General features: G+C 37.3%; 1 long non-coding RNA gene across 1 annotated transcript; it reads right to left on the minus strand.

Annotated features, from left to right (window-relative positions):
- Positions 1-2,341: 2,341 nt before the first annotated feature.
- On the minus strand, positions 2,342-17,433 carry LOC114897460. Its single transcript, XR_003794139.1, has 3 exons — positions 17,403-17,433; positions 16,037-16,139; positions 2,342-2,401 (listed from the first exon to the last, which is right to left on the minus strand). It is a non-coding gene; the product is annotated as an uncharacterized LOC114897460 (long non-coding RNA).
- Between the last annotated feature and the right edge of the window lie 756 nt (positions 17,434-18,189).

Below are 18,189 nucleotides of genomic sequence, written 5' to 3' on the forward strand. Positions count from 1 at the left end.
CGCTCTGGTAATTTTCTTCTCCCCGGGCACAGTCTTTCTCTAAGAGTCAGAGAATGTGTTTAAATCAGAAATTAAATGGATTACGGATCTAAACTGTGGGTGTAGTTATGGACAGACACTGGCACTTGGACCAAACAGATGTGCTCTTTAAACATAGCGACCATACCCAGTTGTTCTTCCAAAAGCACAACAGAGAACAACCTTGCTCAGTTAGTCATAGTTCCCTGAAGGGCCACCACCTAGAGTGGCATCTGCAGTCAGCAGCGAGATGGGACAACCACATCCTACCCTGGAAAGGGAACCCTTATCATTTTCCCTCAATCCAAACTGCCAGGCAGTATCAGGTCCCTCTCATGAGCTCATCAAATGTGCTGTTTCCTTACTTGTTTTACCACTCTGGTGAATTCTTTGTAGGTCTAAATCCTATAGGATATAAATCGAATCTGGAGAAAGACTCTGAATAAGCCTCCACCACCTCCAACCAAATTTTATCCAGGTGCAAAGTAGACCACGTGAGAATAAGAGAACCTAAATCCTGTCTATAACTGAAAGAACAGAGTATTATTGGTAAGTGATCAAGGAACATTTATGGCATTCTTGAGTTCCATTTAACATTTTGCTGAGAAGTTTCAGGAAAAAATTTAATAGCAATGGTGACTGATGGAGTCAAATAAGTGAATCAAGTCAAACTGCAGTTGTGTTACTCTTTACATACCAGGAAAAAAAAGTTAGTTCTGGATTTGTCTCTTGGATACTAGATAGGGAAAATCTAGCCTGGTATACCCCATAATTTGCAGAGATGGCAGTGAGCCTTGGCATATATCCTATAGAAATTAGTCAAATAAGATTAGTTCTGGGTTCCTCCAAGAATTCAGGATGCTATTTGATGATCACTGTGGGATTCTCCTGGACTTGAGTTTACCCAATAGGACCTGAAAAACTTCCAGCAGTGGTTCTCAAATTTTATTTCTCATAATTCTCTGTAGAGAATTAAAAAAAAATTATCCATACTCATAGCCCATCCCAGAATGTCTGAATCAGAATCTCTGGTGGTATGTATTTTGAAGAAACATTCATAGGTGTTTTTGATGCACAGCAAAGTTGAGCATGTCTGAATTTAGGTGAATAGAAGGGATCAAGTTTCCCACGGGCAACTAGCTCTTCTGAGGGACTAGAGATTTTTTTTTTTTTTTTTTTTGGGGACTAGAGATTTTTTAGGATTGTTCCAGATCATCTCGGCAGTCCTTTCAGGGGAACTCAAATCATTCAAGATATTCTAATGAACAAGACTGGTTACAGAAAGGAGAAAGGACACTCTTTAATTGTAAGGAGTCTTTGAACATCAAAGAGCTGTGCACTTGAAAGCATTATTCCAATCAACTTTTTTCCACAAGAATGAAGTTTGGAGATGATTTTTATTTTTGCCTTGCAAATTTTACAAAAAAGCATGATAACTCCTTCAATTAGACAAACTTATATTTTCTGTAATACGTGCTTCATGTAAATATTTTCCTGTTTTTATATTTGTCATATTATATATCATTCCCAAGAATGCTTTCATTAGAAAATATTTTCCAAAATATGATCATACAGTTCATAAATAAATTTTATACAATTTATTTGATGAAAAGGAGTACCTGTAGGAGGAGAAATTTGGACTAATATTTATTGATCTCCTCATATACATTTATTTAATTATGGACTGGTTATTATTCTTCTCATTTTACTGTTGAAAAAAATTGAAGTTCAGATTAAGAGGAATCTCCAGCACTGTATAGTTGTTAAGTTATAGTGTCAGTATTTAAACTCAAGTCTGGCTGATTCCATAGTTCCTATTTACCAAATTGCATTATACGAGGACAGTCAATAGAGAAGTAGGTGTCCTTTCTTAATCCTTCAAAATTCATCTGGAGTGTTAGTCTGTATTCACAGCATGGCCATAAAGATTAGACAACTGGATATCTACTAAGACTTTTTCATCTTTCTTATTTTCCAATTTTTCACAAAGGAGTATATACATACTTTAAGGAATAATTAAGGGGATCCAATTAAAAAAAAATCTACTGTCTTCTTAACCAACTAAGAAATAATACAAAAGAGTAAGGTAGGTGGGGACCAAATTTTTGCCTTTATTGTGGACAGTTTAGGCTGAAGGATATGGCTTAACTCAGGAGGAAAGTGGGGCTCCTAAAACTGAATTACAGTTTTAAACAGACTTATCCATCCGGCACAGGCAACCACCAGAACACTGGAAGCTTGAAGGAACAGAGTTAAAGGTAATGCCTTCGGTAGCCAAGCTTCTTTTTAAGAGAAAATTCTAGATCTCTCCAAACTCACCAGTCAGATAAGCTGCTCCACCGGGGGCAAAGAAAGTCCAGCGCTGCTACACCTATGAATCTCCCTTCAAATGGGAGGAAAAAAAAAATCAGAATTAAAGAAAAAGTGCTTCTCCTGGTCAGAAAACTGTGCCAGGAAGATTTTCATATGCTTAATAAAAATGTGTAAGGACACATTTAAAGTTAAACTTTATTTGCTGAGTTAGAGGAAGAAGCAAAAACCTAGCAAAACAGCTCCCACATCCACATATTTACAGACCGGTTCACTGAAGAGGGAAAACAAAAAGCCTCAGGTGGAAAGTCATTTAGTATCAATGTTTCTAGTATGTACTAATCAAGCACATATTCAAGTCAAGGGTTTGAGGTGACGTGAATACTATCAGTGTCAGAGAAGTTAATAATGAGGACATTTCTACTGAACTTTAAAAAAATCTTGCTTTGTAGTTCCTCCATCTCTTTGGTAAACTTTGCCTTAAATTTAGGTTATCTTTGAGGACACATTCCTCACCATAAGTCCTTTGTTCTGTACTAAGACTGAGAGACTGCAGAAACTATAGCATTATCCACTTAGTTTTAGATATTCTTTTGATTCTTTAGTCTGTTTGAAGAAATATTTCCACCATTTAATATTTGTAAACATGTGGGGTATTTGTTCAGCTGGTAGTTCATTTACACCAGCACACATTAATTCATAATTAGTGTGAATTTAATGAGTTAAATAATTTCTAACAACTTCTTACTCTTCATGAGTTTTTAATTTACACTTTAAAAATTATGTGTAAATATGAAGGCAGATTTCTGAATAGTTTAGGCCAACCTTCCTACCCTATTCTCCTAAAAAGTTTTTATATCAGATTCCTTAAATTTGAGCCAATATTTGTTTGATTTAACATCTCAAAAATCAGAGAAATACTAGAGCTGGAAGGCACTGGGTCTAATATCCTCATTTTGTAGATAAGGAAACTTGGACTTAAAAAAATTAAGTGATATGACAAAGATCACAAAGTAACTTCTTTAGTAGAGCTGAAACTGGAGTTAAGTTCTTGCAACCCCAGAAAGGGCTTTTCAGAACCACTTGCTTTATTTTCCAATTTATTTTCATACTACTAATGTCTAGCTTAAAAATTCTACCTCCTAAGATGATAGTTCTCAATCCTACTTGCTTTGTTTTGCTGTTTAATTTGATAGTGGTTTTTATTTTTTTAAAAAAAAGTCTGGTGTGATTCTACTGAGGAGGAAAATGTTCTTTTATTGCTTTTATTGTCCCTTTTATACTGTAATATAAAAAATTTTTAAATCACATATCAAAATTCTTACAAAGCATTTGGTTTATCTCCATTCAGCTCTAATTTTAATAGTCAATTCTAACTTCATGAAGGATCTGCATGGGCACTTTCCATTTCCCGAATGTTTCAGTTCTTGGCTTTGTTTTCCCAGACCTGGTATTTCATTCGGATTTGACTCCCATCACCTGCATTTTGCAGAGGTCCCTTTGCCGCTTCCAAGAGTATGTGTCAGATTGGGAGAAATGTCCTTGCCTGTTTCTTACATCAGAAGGTGTTTAAGTGCATTTCCCAAATAAGAAGCCCTGTTTTCCACCTGGCTGCTGCGAGTAACTTCAAAATCTCTGGGGATGACCATGTCTGTTCTGGGAGGTTCTCCTTGGAGTCTGATTGTGTAAAAAAAATCTGCTTCTTTTCCAGACACACTTGGAAGTCTCTCTTTTGTTCCCACTTGATTATAAAACATGTTCAGCTGCTCCACATCAGAATAAAACATTACTTTCCTACCCAAAGATTTTTGCATTGTCCAAGGCTAATTAGATGGTCAGATTTATTGTCCAAAATTTGAAATCAGGTTTTGTGTCTCTTAGCAATGATTTCCATCAACACGATGCAGCCATCATACTTTTCCAACACAAAACATATGAATCAGGGCATAAATGTTTAGAAATATCTTGATGTAAAATAGACCGTAAAATGCAGCATAGCGTAGCATATGTCGACACAGCGGGAAACAACGGGTTCCAAAAGAAATGAGCCTAATTTTCTGGTCCACTGGTGTGAGAGTGACTGGACTTGGAGGAGGCACAAAAGAAGCCATCTGAGGATGTAGCATGCCAGAGGAAAGGGACATTTTGATAATCCTGCCCTTCTCAGGAGCACATACACTTTGATATGAGACCCACTTTGATGTGAACACACAGAGGACAGAGTGTGGGAAATGGACCTGTTTTCCTATGTTTCCTCCCACTCATTTCATGGCTGCAGCAGTAATGCCCCATGTACACAAGTGGAGGCTTCATCAACAACTTCCAGGCTCTCAGGACGAGGAACAGTTGGAGTCCTCATCTACGAGTCAGATCTACTCTGGCTAAAGCATCATATAATTGAAATAGGATTACATTTTTAGTGTTGAATTATTGATTGATGTCTCTCTTCCTTCTACATGTGTGGACCCAGCCTAGCAATGTGAATCAGCCATCTAAAATACATGGTATAAATGTCTCCCCCCACCCCATTTTTTATCTTTTCACAACCTTCAGCCAAAAAAATAAAATAAAATAAAGAACGGAATTTCTCAGGAACTGTTAGGGAGCCAAAAAATACGCTAGATGCATTAGGTTTATGTCAGATGTAGGATCTAAGGGAAACAAGAAATCCAGGAAAGGTTTAAAAATCAGATTGAGTCTGAGAGGAAGCAGTCTCTGGCTTGGCGCCTTAATGGACGGCAGAAATGATGCAGGGAGGATTATAAGTCACTCATTTCCCAATTAGATCTGATTTTCCCTGACAGCACCATAAAACCATGTCTCCACACAGCAGTAAAACTCATATTCCACTGATCAGTCAGGTTCGTTATTGCTGACTAGGTTTCCTGAATAAGTTCAGTAGTAGCCCTAATGAAATAGCTTCAAATTTGTTGGATGGAGAGAGTTGGAGCCTTGTTTAATAGTACCGTTTCAGTTAAGATTTTCACAACTCTTGCCAAATGGAAACTGAAATAAAGTTTTAGCATATCCAACCTGGCTATTTTCATGACAGACAAGTTATTGGTCTTGAAGCCCCATCAACATAGCAGCATCATATAGGGAAGGTCACTGGCATATGGGAAAGGCCAGCAGATCTGGACTATGGACATGATCTGTCCAGAACCATTCACTTCATTCCATGGTCAAGAGTTTCCTTGCTGCCTGTAAAATGGGAAGTTGAACTAGAGATCTCCTCCAGGTGTAACCACTATGGTCCTAGGAACAGGACAAAATAAATGTCCTAGGAAGAGGACAAAAAAAATCACATTGAGTCTGGCTTCCTTCATGAGAACACTTCAGCCCAAACAATCACAACTAAAATAGCATGTGAGAAATTAGTGTTTTGGGTACCACTATTTATCAAGCAAATGGATCAAATGTCTTATGGACATTTTGGATAGGACCAAATAAATATCAAGGGCCTACTGGCATGAACCAAGTGTCTTATAGATGTTTGGGGCAGGACCAAATATCCTGCAAGGGGAAAGGAGAGGAGAGAGGCGAACACTGACTTGAAGTCGAGAGTGTGGACAGCAGGTCCCTGAACCAGTTTGTACAGAGAACATCATTGAGAGAAAGCAGTCCCTGTCCCCCTTCCATTGCCATTACAACCAGGGGGTGGCTGCTGTGCAGAGAGGGGGCTAAGGGCAGCGTGCACAGCTCTGATGGTGCTGGTCACCCCCCAAGCCCTGGACAAATGCAATGTAGGCAGAGCCCTGTCCTGGTCCTGTCAGATTTCTCCATGAAATCCTCTCTTTCACTCTCTCTTCTCTCCTTCATGACCAACACAAAACACCCAGATGTTAGTCCCAAAGAAATCAGTTTCCCCTCCACCAGGAACCCAGTCTCCCAATTATCCTCTTCTTGTTCATTATAAAACATTCCATTCGGAGATATTCACGTGATTACAATAATTTGCCCATGAGAATACGAAAAGTAATCTTTAACCCTCCAGTTGGTGGCTGTTTATACCCTAAAGTACTTCTGGTGTTCTACTCAAGAGGAATTCTCATTTGTAATATATGGAGGATGGTACTTCTGAGCAGTGGATTTTATGGCACCAGAGTGCCGTTCATCCAAACTCCCGGAAGGAATGAAACAAAGAAGTTAACTTTATCTCATTTAATCTTCACAAATTAGCAAGGCAGGCTTTATTTTTTCTACTTTTTATAATAGACTGAAATTCAGAGGGGTTAAATGACTTGCCCAGAGCTTAGTAACTCCATGTTCTAAACACTCAACATGTCTTTGTACTTCATCACATCAGAATTTTTAATATGAAGTTTCAGAAGTGTTAAGTTTGAAGGCAAATTAAGAGTCTTTTCTATTTATGATGTTAGAACATAGGACTGTTATTCTTAAAATAACAGGTGCTTTTTATCTGGAAAGACCTGAGTTTGAATCCCAGCTAACTTGATCTGAGACTAAGTGAAGGCCCTTCAGATGTTTTGAGAATCATTCTCATCTCTCCAGTGAAGGGTAATGGAAAGCCAAACGTGGAAGCAATGTGGAGTGTACACTTGAGGACGTTTAGGTCAGAGGGAGGCAGACTATTGGGGGTTTTTGTAATAACACAGGATGCTGAGTTAGGGACACAGATCTAGAGACAGAGATCAAAAGATGTTAGAGTAATAATACAGGACACTGAATTAGTGCTACAGAGCTAGAGTGTCATAGATCTAGAGGTAGAAGTATTATCTTGGTAGTCAATTTGATGGTTAGTTTAGGCCTATTTCACAGCTCAGAAACTGAATTAAGGGAACCAATTAGTCTACTTTTTCAGGTTTTATTATTGACAGTCTTCAGATAATATTTTTTATTTATTTATTACCATTTTATTTCTCCCAAAAGGAAAAATCATGCCAAAGAGCAAGTTAAGACAAGATTGGTTATAACAAGACAGTTTTCTGTGACTGAGCCCCTCAGGAGAAAAATCACGACAGAGAACTGGATTCAGAAACCTGTTGGTCCAGTCATTCTGTCTAGAACTCAGAGAGTATTGAAGATTTTCCCGTGTGATGACTTTCTCAGCCACAATCCAACTAGATCTGTATCAATTAATTGTATTAATCAATTCAGATAAATTTTATGTAACTCGGTTCCTTCAAAGAATGTGGAAATAAGTAAATGACCTATTGTACATTACTTCCATTCACTCCTTCATCCAAAAAAATAATGATAACTAAAGGTTAGGCCTTTGCTGGGCACTGGAGATAGCATGTCCCTACCCGCTGGGCAATCAGAGAGTTCATGTTTGCAGAAAGGTTTAATAGGGGCATGCACAGAGTACGGTGGAAACACGAAACCTGAAAAAACTAAGACCTACAAATCAGCAAAGGATTCTGAGAGGAGATAAGTTTTGAGGGTTGTATAGGGACTACCAAGACAAAAGGGAAGGCAAAGAGAAGGTAGAACATAGGCAAAGAAAGGAAGAGTGAAACAATGTGGCATTTGGAAAACAGGAAATACCACCAATGTTCCCTGGGGAATAGGACAAATGTCTCAACTCCTTCCACTCTCTCTCTCTCTCAGCATACATAAGAACATATACAAAAACAAAAACAAAAAATGAGTGCGTTTTGCCCCTCTACTCTTGACTCTGTTCTGAGAAACAAAACCAGTAAGATACATACATGTATATGTATATGTATTGATATGTATTAAGAGTGGAGGGGGGAAAGCATTTGTTTACCTTTTTTGAGGTTCAATTACCACATAAAATTGTAAGATACTTCAAGTGTACATGGTGAAAGGATTCCTCCCATCTAGTTAATTAACACATTCATCACCACACATATTTACATATTTACCTTTAAAAAAAAAATCTTGTCTTATAGCTGAAAGTTTGCTCCCTCCCTTTACCAACCTTTCTCCATTCCATACCCACCCCAGCCCTTGGCAACAACTTTTCTGCTCTCTGTTTCTATGAATTTGACTGTTTTTTTCTTTTTTAGATTCCACATATAAGTGATACCATGCAGTATTTGTCTTTCTTTATCTGGCTTATTTCACTTAGCATAATGTCTTCAGGGTACATCTATGTTGACACAAATAGCAGGGTTTCCTCCTTTCTCATGGCTGAATAATATTCCATTGTGTGATATATATATATATCCCACATCTTCTTTATCTACTCATCCATTGATGGACACTTAGGTTGTTTCCTTGCCTTAGCTGTTGTGAATAATGAACCTGGGAGTGCAGATATCTTTTTGTATCCTGTTTTCATTTTCTTTGGATATATACCCAGGAATGACTTGCTGGATCATAAGGTAGTTCTATTTTTCATATTTTGAGGAACCTCCATACTGTGTTCCATAATGGCTGCACCAAATTACATTCCCACCAACAGTGCACAAGGATTCCCTGGAGAAAAGGCATTCTTGATGATAATTTTGAATCAGATCATACCATATCTGAAGCTAGTCATCCCTGGAATGTCCCAGTTGAAGAGCCTATAAATTTCTTTTCTAAGAAAAACAGCATTAGTTTGATTTCATTTACTTACAATTGAGGGATTATTGATTGATACATAAATAACCCAAGCCAAAAAAAGAATCACAAAGTTATTTTCTTCTTTCATAAATATTCCTAAATGCACTGAAGGTGTCTAAGTCAGAAAACCATTCATAAAGGCAAAAATAACATTCATATACATATACACCTATATAAACACTACCTCTATATTTGAAGCTGCCAAAAATTCCAACCAAACAGGACAGGTACCCCTAGGCTTTAATGCACCAGAACTGTTTCAATTCGTTGCTTTTCATAAGAAAGATTTTATTTCCCCAGCTGATCAGAGAGTATTCTTGGAGAAAAATCTGTTGATATTCCCCTTGCTGAGTTTTAAATAACCTGAGTATGTGTGATATATCTTTTGTAGTGGGTACTTCAGAGAAAAAACATTGCTTTTAAATCTCATGCATGCCCCAAATGTAATGTGAAATAAATTCCACGTGAATGAGCTCCTGCCATGTCTAAATACTGAATTGTAATAAGCAAGTTTCTCCGAGATGGGTCATTTTTTTTGTGGTCTTAAAAACATCAAAGCTAAGAGGATTGATAAATTTTAAATCTCTCTAGCAGATTTCGTGTAAAGCTGTAAGTTTATATCTCCATGCAGCTGTAGTAGCAAAAACATGAGTAATTCATTCTGAGGTTTCCCCAGGAACTCAAGCCTGTTCAATTAACAGGGTGTATTTCACTCAACACAGGAAAGCTGTGAATAAAAATAATGTTGATACCGACAGCCTTCAGTCTGCCCTCCAGGAATTTGTATTTCATCTTTGAGATGAACCTAGTGTCACAGAGTGTGGTCTCTGAATTTTTCCATCTTGTTTCGGCATGCTTCCAAAGCTCTCAGATTGTAATTAGAAGCTCGAAATCAATCGAATCTCTGTTTGGTGGCTCACCGCAATAGGGATTAAAGAGCTGAAGTCTCCTTTGTGATTCGCTCATCCCTCAAGTGTGAGGGGTCTTTTTTGAACTCCCAAAGAACATCTTACCTTCCCTAGAGATCCTTGTCAAGCTCAATAGGAATCGAATTAAAATGACAATATCAACTATCATTTACTGAGCACATCCTACATGCCAAGCACTTCACCTGATTTTCATATATCATTTCTCTTAATTTACACCATAATCTTCCAAGTATAGGTCTTGTCATTTCCAACTTAAAGAGCCTGAAGATCAGTGAGGTTAATTAACTGAGCTAAGGTCACAAAGTCTTTAAAGGAGCCAAATTCAAATTCTGAGCTGTCTGTCATCAAAGACCCTGTTCTTTCCACTATACTGTGCTTTCCTAAAAAAGTGCCTTCAGGGCCTCATCTTGAAGCTGTGAAGTAATACATTGGCATAAGTACAGTTATAGAGGCTCTGGCTGGCTTTCTTCTCCCACACCTCAGATCATTCTGCGAACTACTAAAGCATAGTCTGTAACCTGAGAAAAAGTCTTCCCAGAGGCCCTTCACCTGCAATCACTGAAGATAAGAAAGCATTCCATACCCACGCCACTCTTAACTCAGTCCACAGAGGTCACCCCTTCACTGTTACCAGAGTTTCATGACTGAGCAGAAAGGTAACCAGTGGACCAAAGGGACATTCATTTAACATATAAAACTTGCAAATATCAGCTCCTGAGTAACAGTCACGTACCATGCACTGGCTGCTATGTATGCCCAATATGAATCGAAATATGCAAAATAAACAGTTGAGCATACAAACTTTTTTCCCAAAACAAGCCATTTGCAGATGCAAATGCAAATTGAGGCCATAAAGGTGTGAACTGAAAAAAAAGCGTTAGGACATTCTTGTTTTATCTTTTCAGCTCCAAGAACTTCACAGCTGCTCTTAATGTGTGTGTGAATATGTTATGTGTGTGTTTTGAAAGAAGTAGTGTACTACCTTTCTTAAAATCCTCTATGAATGGCAGATTACGGCAGAAAGTTTTTTTCTCAAACACCTAAGCCTTCCTAAAACACTGGATCTTATTCTCAGAACCCAGTGTGTTAGGAATAAAGTAAGCCAATGTCATTTATTCTTAAAAGGAAATGTGTCATTTCTTTCAAACTTCTTAAGAGTTTTTTCCTTTAAAGTAATTTTATTTTCCTCTGGAAAACATTTATATAAAACATTAGATTTTATAGATTTAAAAAATTTTCCACTCCATGCTCTTATCAGTTACATGCCATTGAAACTGAGCAGTTTTATTGGTTAAAATAACAAAATAAGAATGTATCAATACTATGTAATGACCTACATGGGAAAAGAATCTAAAAAAGAGTGGATATATGAATATGCATAACTGACTCACTTTGCTGTACAGCAAAAAGTAAGACAACATTGTAAATCAACTATACTCCAATAAAAATTTTTAAAAAAGAATGTACTATAGTGTTAAATTCCACTATAGTAAGCCATGTTTTTTTTTAATTGTGGCTAAATACCCCTAACATAAAATTTGCCATGTTAACCATTTTTGAGTGTACAGTTAAGTAGTATTAAGCACTTTCACATTGTACTTAATCACCATTATCCATTTCTAGAACTCTATCTTTCAAAACTGAAACTGACCCTATTAAACAATAACACCCCATTTTCCCCTCCCCTCAGTCCCTAGAAACCACCAATCTACTTTTTGTCTCTATGAATTTGAATACTCTAAGTGCCTTATATAAGTGGAATTATGCAATATTTATCTTTTTGTGATGGAATATTTCACTTAGCCTAATGTCCTCAGGCTTCATCCATGTTACAGCATGTGTCAAACTTTCTTTTTAAGGCTGAATAATAGTCCATTGTATGTATATGCCACATTTTAACCATTTGTTGAGGGACACTTGGGTTGCTTCCTTCGGCTACTGTATATAATGCTGATATAATCATGTATACAGACATCTCTTCAAGATTCTGCTTTCATTTCTTTAGGTATATGCCAAGAAGTAGAATTGCTGGATCATATGATAATTCTTAATTTTTTCAGGAACTGTTATATTGTCTTCTACAGTGACTGCACCATTTTACATTCTCACCAACAATGTACAAGTGTTCAAATTTTCTGTATTCTCACCACCTATTTTCTGCTTTTTAAAAAAATTATAACCATCCGAGTGGGCATGAGGGGGTGTCTCATTGTGATCTGATTTGCATTTTCCCTTATATGATGTTTCCCTTAGTGACGTTGAGCATCTTCTCGTGTGCTTATTGGCCATATGTATATCTTCTTTGGAGAAATGTCTATTCAAGTTCTTTGCCCATTTTTAAATCTTAGTTGTTTATTTCTTGTTGCTGAGTATAGGAGTTTTCATGTATTCTGGATATTGACCCCTATCAAATATATGACTTGCAAATATATTTTCCATTCCATGTGTTGTCTTTTCACTCTATTGACTGTGTATTTTGATGCAGAGTTTTAAAAGTTTGATGCAGCCCAATTATCTATTTTTCATTGTGTTGCCTGTGCTTTTGGTGTCATATCCAGAAATCATTGCCAAATCCAATGTCATGAAGATTCTCCCTTAAGTTTTATTCCAAGAGTTTTAATAAGTTTTAGCTCTTCCACTTAGGTTTTTGATCCATTTTGACTTAATTTTTGTATATGGTGTAAGGTAGGAGCTCAACTTCTTTTTTTGTGTATATATATATATATATATATGTATATATGCACACACACACATATATATGCCACTAGTTCTCATTACTCATGGAAGTTTTGTCCTATACAGTCATTTTAAACACTGAATTAGGGAATCTGAACCGTTGCTCTAAGAGAAATACAAGGTTAGTCTCCTGAGAGCCTGTGGTCACACTTTTGTCACCTAATCAATACATAGCCTTGTATTATGTGTGTTTCTGTTTACAGACACCCTATTCAATGTACACTGTTGATTTATTAATGTTGAGCTCAGAGCCAACAGCACTATGACTCATGCCCACATGAAGTTTATCTAACACACGGATTTTCTCTTTATGACACAGCAACTCTGCTCTTAGGAATACTAGAATGCACTTCAGCCCAATGTTTGGGGGCCATTTTAAACAGAAAGATCACCAACCAAAAAAAAAAAAAATTAAAAATGAGGAAAATGTGGCACTAAACAGACCATGAAAACAACACTGGTGTTCAGTGTGAGAGAAGAAACATGAAGGCAGAGCGTCGCCTTGTTTCACTTCAGTTGGGAACATATGCGCAGATGGACTCAGATGTTTTGCTGCTCTGCAAATGATGTGTCTGCAGATGCCTACGAGAGTACCACACGTATTGATGTGGAGATTACAAATACATTTTAGCGAGTAGGCGAATTCGAAAAAAGCGAATCTCTGAATCATGAGGATTGTGCAAATATGTATTTCTACTTTGCTTCAGGAATCCTTATCTCTCTGACATCCACTGAGAGAAAGAACTGGATGTACAGAAGCCGGGAGGAAAACATGTATGTGCTTAGTCTTGGTCCCTCATCCGGGATTTTGATATAATTTATTGGGCCTTCCCTCCCCTCCCCTCCCCCAGCAAACTAACTTACCCTCCCTCACCCACAGGTATAATTTCAGAAAGCACTGAGAAAAAGATGTTTATTCTAATCCTGAAATTATACTCTATGTGGTTATTTGGTCCAAATCATTAAATTTTCTAAAGATAGCTCAGGTTGACTCGAGTATCTAGAGCACTTAAACAAATACCTACCTATTGTGGAGATAGAGGCACCTGACTAGCAAAACCCAATGTCCTTAAACATTCGAACAGGTGACTCAGGTACGTGCCTGGCTGCCATGTAGCTTCCTATAGGATGAGACTATCTAAACAACGACTGTGAGTTCTGGGCAGCTTGGCTGTGAGGGATGTTACTGGAAATGAACAGGGATGTGGTATTACTATGTTCACTTCCCTTAAACTGCACTAACCTGAGGTTGCACACGTGAGTCCTAACAATTCTGAAATACTAATAAGATCCCAATCTCTGAGAATTCAAGGCTAAGGGCAGACATGGGCCTGTGGTGAATCCAAATTAAAGATAACCTTGTGGAGGCTCTGGGGCTCTTCAAGCCGGCTTCTCCTGTTGAGACCTCCTTCATGCCTTTCCAAGGAAATGAGTTGATTTTTTAAAAAACTAAAATGGGGTTTTCTGTTTTTACTTCATATTCCTAGCGTTCACAATGAATGCCAGTGTATGTCTATGTATGTGTGCATTGAAAGATATAAGATATATTCATATTGTGCGTCCATTTTTCTTCCCTCCATGTGTCTAGATCTCAGGATTTTATCACTACTTTGAGACTCGGGCCTCCTTCAACAGAAATAGACTGTACCTTCTGGTGTTCCTGTGGGTTGAACTGTGTCTCCCAAAGGATATGTTCAATTCTTAGACCCCAATACCTGTGAAGGCAACCTTATTTACAAACAGGGTCTTTGCAGATGTGATCAAGTTAAGATAAGGTCATACTGGATTGGAATGATATTCTTGTAAGAAGAGAGAAATTTGGACACAGAGACGCTGACAGCCAGGGGAGAAGAAGACAGAGACAGAGATTAGAATGATGCATTTACGAGCCACAGGACACCAAGGATTGCCACCAATCATCAGAGGTTAGGGAGAGGCAAGGAAGGATCTTCCCCTAGAACCTTCAGAGAGAGCGTGCGTGGCCCTGCCTACATCTCTATTTCCAATTCCCAGCCTTAGAACTATATGAGAGAATAAGTTTCTATGATTTTAAACTACCCAATTTGTGGTAATTTGTTAGATCAGCCGTAGCAAACTAATACAAATGCCTTTTCTGGAAATAGTACTGCTTGTATAATGCTTTGTCCCTCTCATCCCTGAGAATTACTTTGTAATTAAATGTGTCATAGAGAACATCTATATCATTTTCTCATTTTATGGATATGGAAACTGAGATCCGATAACATTATTTGTTGTAGATCACAGAGATATAAAGGGGAAGAGTCAAAAAAAAAAATAACACAATCTCCTGACTACTTGATTTGTGTTTCTTTTCAATGCACACACTTGTAAAGAAATTTTAAACTAATGGTTGAAAGAACGAACAAGTAATTCTTTATCATCCTTTTAAACTACGGTTATAGATTTAGCAGCAATCAAGAAATATATTCAGAGCTACAGGAACTAGCATCTCACTGTTCCAAATGTAGCTTAAGATTCTGCTTGGTTCAATTAATAATTGTTAAGTACAACTTATCACATTGTCTTGGATTTTGCTCCTCATTATAATAGCATTTGTAACTGGATTCAGACCTGCAACATTTAACTCATGATTCTAGCAGATTAAACACTTTCTACCTTCCTTTTCCCAAATGTACCCTTCACACATATACACATGCAAACCTACAGTAATGTTTAGACCTTGATTGACGCATTAGGTATATGTGAAAATCTATACATTTATATATCTCCCAGTAAATAAGATCTATTTCTCCCCAAAATATTATGTATCTGAAGAGCAAATATTAACAAGGAAAGGCTCAGCATCAAAGATAAAAGGTGGGGGCTTCCCTGGTGGTGCAGTGGTTGAGAGTCCGCCTGCCGATGCAGGGGACGCGGGTTCGTGCCCCGGTCCAGGAAGATCCCACATGCCACGGAGCGGCTGGGCCCGTAAGCCATGGCCGCTGAGCCTGCGCATCCGGAGCCTGCGCTCCGCAACGGGAAAGGCCACAACAGTGTGAGGCCCGCGTACCGCAAAAAAAAAGAAAAAAAAAAAAAAGATAAAAGGTGGGAGGATACACTATCGCTAGTGATGGCGAGAAGCACCACGTACCATCACGTCAAAAACAGGAATTTCAGAGCTTATTGGTCATATCATTTTCTTAAAACTGAACAGTAAGTCTTATTTCACAAGGCTGATTAGAGATAAAATTTGAGTTATTTTATTAACACTTTATTTTATTTTTTTTTGCACGGGCCTCTCCCGTTGCGGAGCACAGGCTCCGGACGCGCAGGCTCAGAGGCCATGGCTCATGGGCCCAGCCACTCCGCAGCATGTGGGATCCTCCCCGACTGGGTCACGAACCCGCGTCCCCTGCATCGGCAGGCGGACTCCCAACCACTGCACCACCAGGGAAGCCCCTTTATTAACACTTTAGATCATCTATTTATTCCTCTTGTTCACCTGTTAGTAGGTATATAATATCAAGAGTAATCAATGATATATTTACCTTTCTGAATGCCAGAGCATGACATTGACTTTTCTTCAAAATAAGTATTTTCTGTATAGTTACTGCTGCTTTTTGGTAAGCTGTCTTCAAGAATTATGGTTACCTTCAGAGAAATTCAGTTGAATTTATTTTATAGTGCCTTATGTTTTAGTTACCAAGATTCATTAAAATTCAGTACCACCTGTGCTTTTTGGTATTGCAAGTATGGTGGGACTTACTTTTGAATTAAATTTGTTGTGTTTCATTGCTAGATATGTACTAGTACTCACTGACAACAGCATGTATTTTTTAGCCATGCAACTTTATAGCAACTTCTTTAGTTTTTGTATATTACTATATAACCAAGTCTTACAAACTCTTTCTTGTTTATATGTATATAAACATATATATGTAGGTATGAATATGTATATTCAATATATATTTATATATGCTACTCCAAAAATACTTTAAAATTAGTTCAATGCATGTACGACAAAAAGTTCTTAATTTTTTTTTTCAAAAAATTATCCTTGTGTAATCAAGAAACATCTTACACTTCAGCTACTCTTAAACACTGGCAAATTGATACTTTGAATAGTCTACAGCTACGCTAATATGGAGGCTGTTAGCCACATGTGGCTATTCAATTTAAATGAATTAAAAGTAGATAGAAATGAAACTTCGGCTCCTCAGTCACACTAGTCACATTTCTGCTGTCCAATAACCAACATGTGGCTAGTGGTTACCTTACTAGGCGGTGTGGATATAGAAAATTTCTATTATTGCAGAAAGTTCTATTGGACAGTGCTGGTCTATAGCATTAAAAGTTAAAATTTAAAGTTAAAAAAGAGATTATTTGAAAAGAATATGAATGTGGACCACTTATGTATTCCAGAGAATTGATTTTAGGACTCTCTAAAACAAAGGCCAAAAGAAAAGGGAAAATAAAGGATCTAAATGTTTTTGCATAGAATACTAAATATCCAGATGTCCTCCTACACCCAGTTCTTCTGTTTCTTCGGTTTTGGTTCTCTGAGTTCTGAATCAAGTTGATGTATACCTAGCAGCTATATCTTCCATTGCCTTTTCCACCTATTTCAATAATTTGCATGCTTTCTATCATATAACCAGCCTGTGTAACATGGAGTGATAATGCTTAGCTACATTGCTTAGAGTGCTCATTTCGGTTAGGGATTTAGCTAGTTTTCTGAAAACATCCAGATCTAATTCTAAATTCCCTAGTACATAAAATATAGTAACATGTGAACATTATATACAGTCTCCTTTTATTCATGTTATAGATAAATGTTAGGTGGATATAAGGATAAAATATACTTAATGTGTAGGTCTTAAAATTATATTTATAATTTTTAAATTAATGACTTACCATTATTGTTTGTTAATTCAAGTTGAACTTTAATTTTTATACAAAGCTTTAATCCACACCTGGAAAGAGGAAGGGAAAACTTAAGAAAATTCATACAAAATAACACTTCTGCTACGAAAAATAATTTAAACTGAGTGCAAAGAGCTAAATTTGGGCCCTCATTTAAATTTAAATTTCCCCTTCCTGTCATTCATTTCTAGGTTTTAGTTTCAATGTGAATATTAGATAAAAAAAATGAACAAAGCACGCCCTTAAAGATTATTAAATAATATGTCATAAAAATTGCTCAAGGTCAACTCTCAAACACCATAGGGAAAGCTGCTAGCTCTTTAGGGAGCTTCTGACTAACAAATAAAATAATAGTTTCAAAGATGCAAGGGTGCCTCCAGCCAAAAACAGGAAGAAGGGCTCTCCCACAGAGATGATTGTTGTAATGGTGTGTGCTCCTGGGAAAGAGATGGACTTTAATAATGTAACAAGTCTGTCAAAACCTCACAGTAATGTCCTTTGGTGTCTGGCCAGAAAGATGTACTGTGTCTAACAGTTGAAATACTACCCCTATTTCTTTCCCCAGTCATCAAAACAAAAAGAGTTTCACTTCACTACTTCCCAGTAGTGAAGTGACAGTTCTTTGTTATAAAAATTAAAAACAGGACACAGAACACGTTCAAATTGTAAAGCTCACTAAAGTTACATTAATTTAACAGGACAGATTATGAAATTGCCTAAGTGTTACAAGAATGTTCATTCAACTACTGTGCACCAACCTAGCCTAGGAGAAGACTAA

This window comes from Monodon monoceros, unplaced genomic scaffold (assembly GCF_005190385.1).
Source record: "Monodon monoceros isolate NGI ecotype Baffin Bay Population unplaced genomic scaffold, NGI_Narwhal_1 Super_Scaffold_17, whole genome shotgun sequence".
NCBI lineage: Eukaryota > Metazoa > Chordata > Mammalia > Artiodactyla > Monodontidae > Monodon > Monodon monoceros.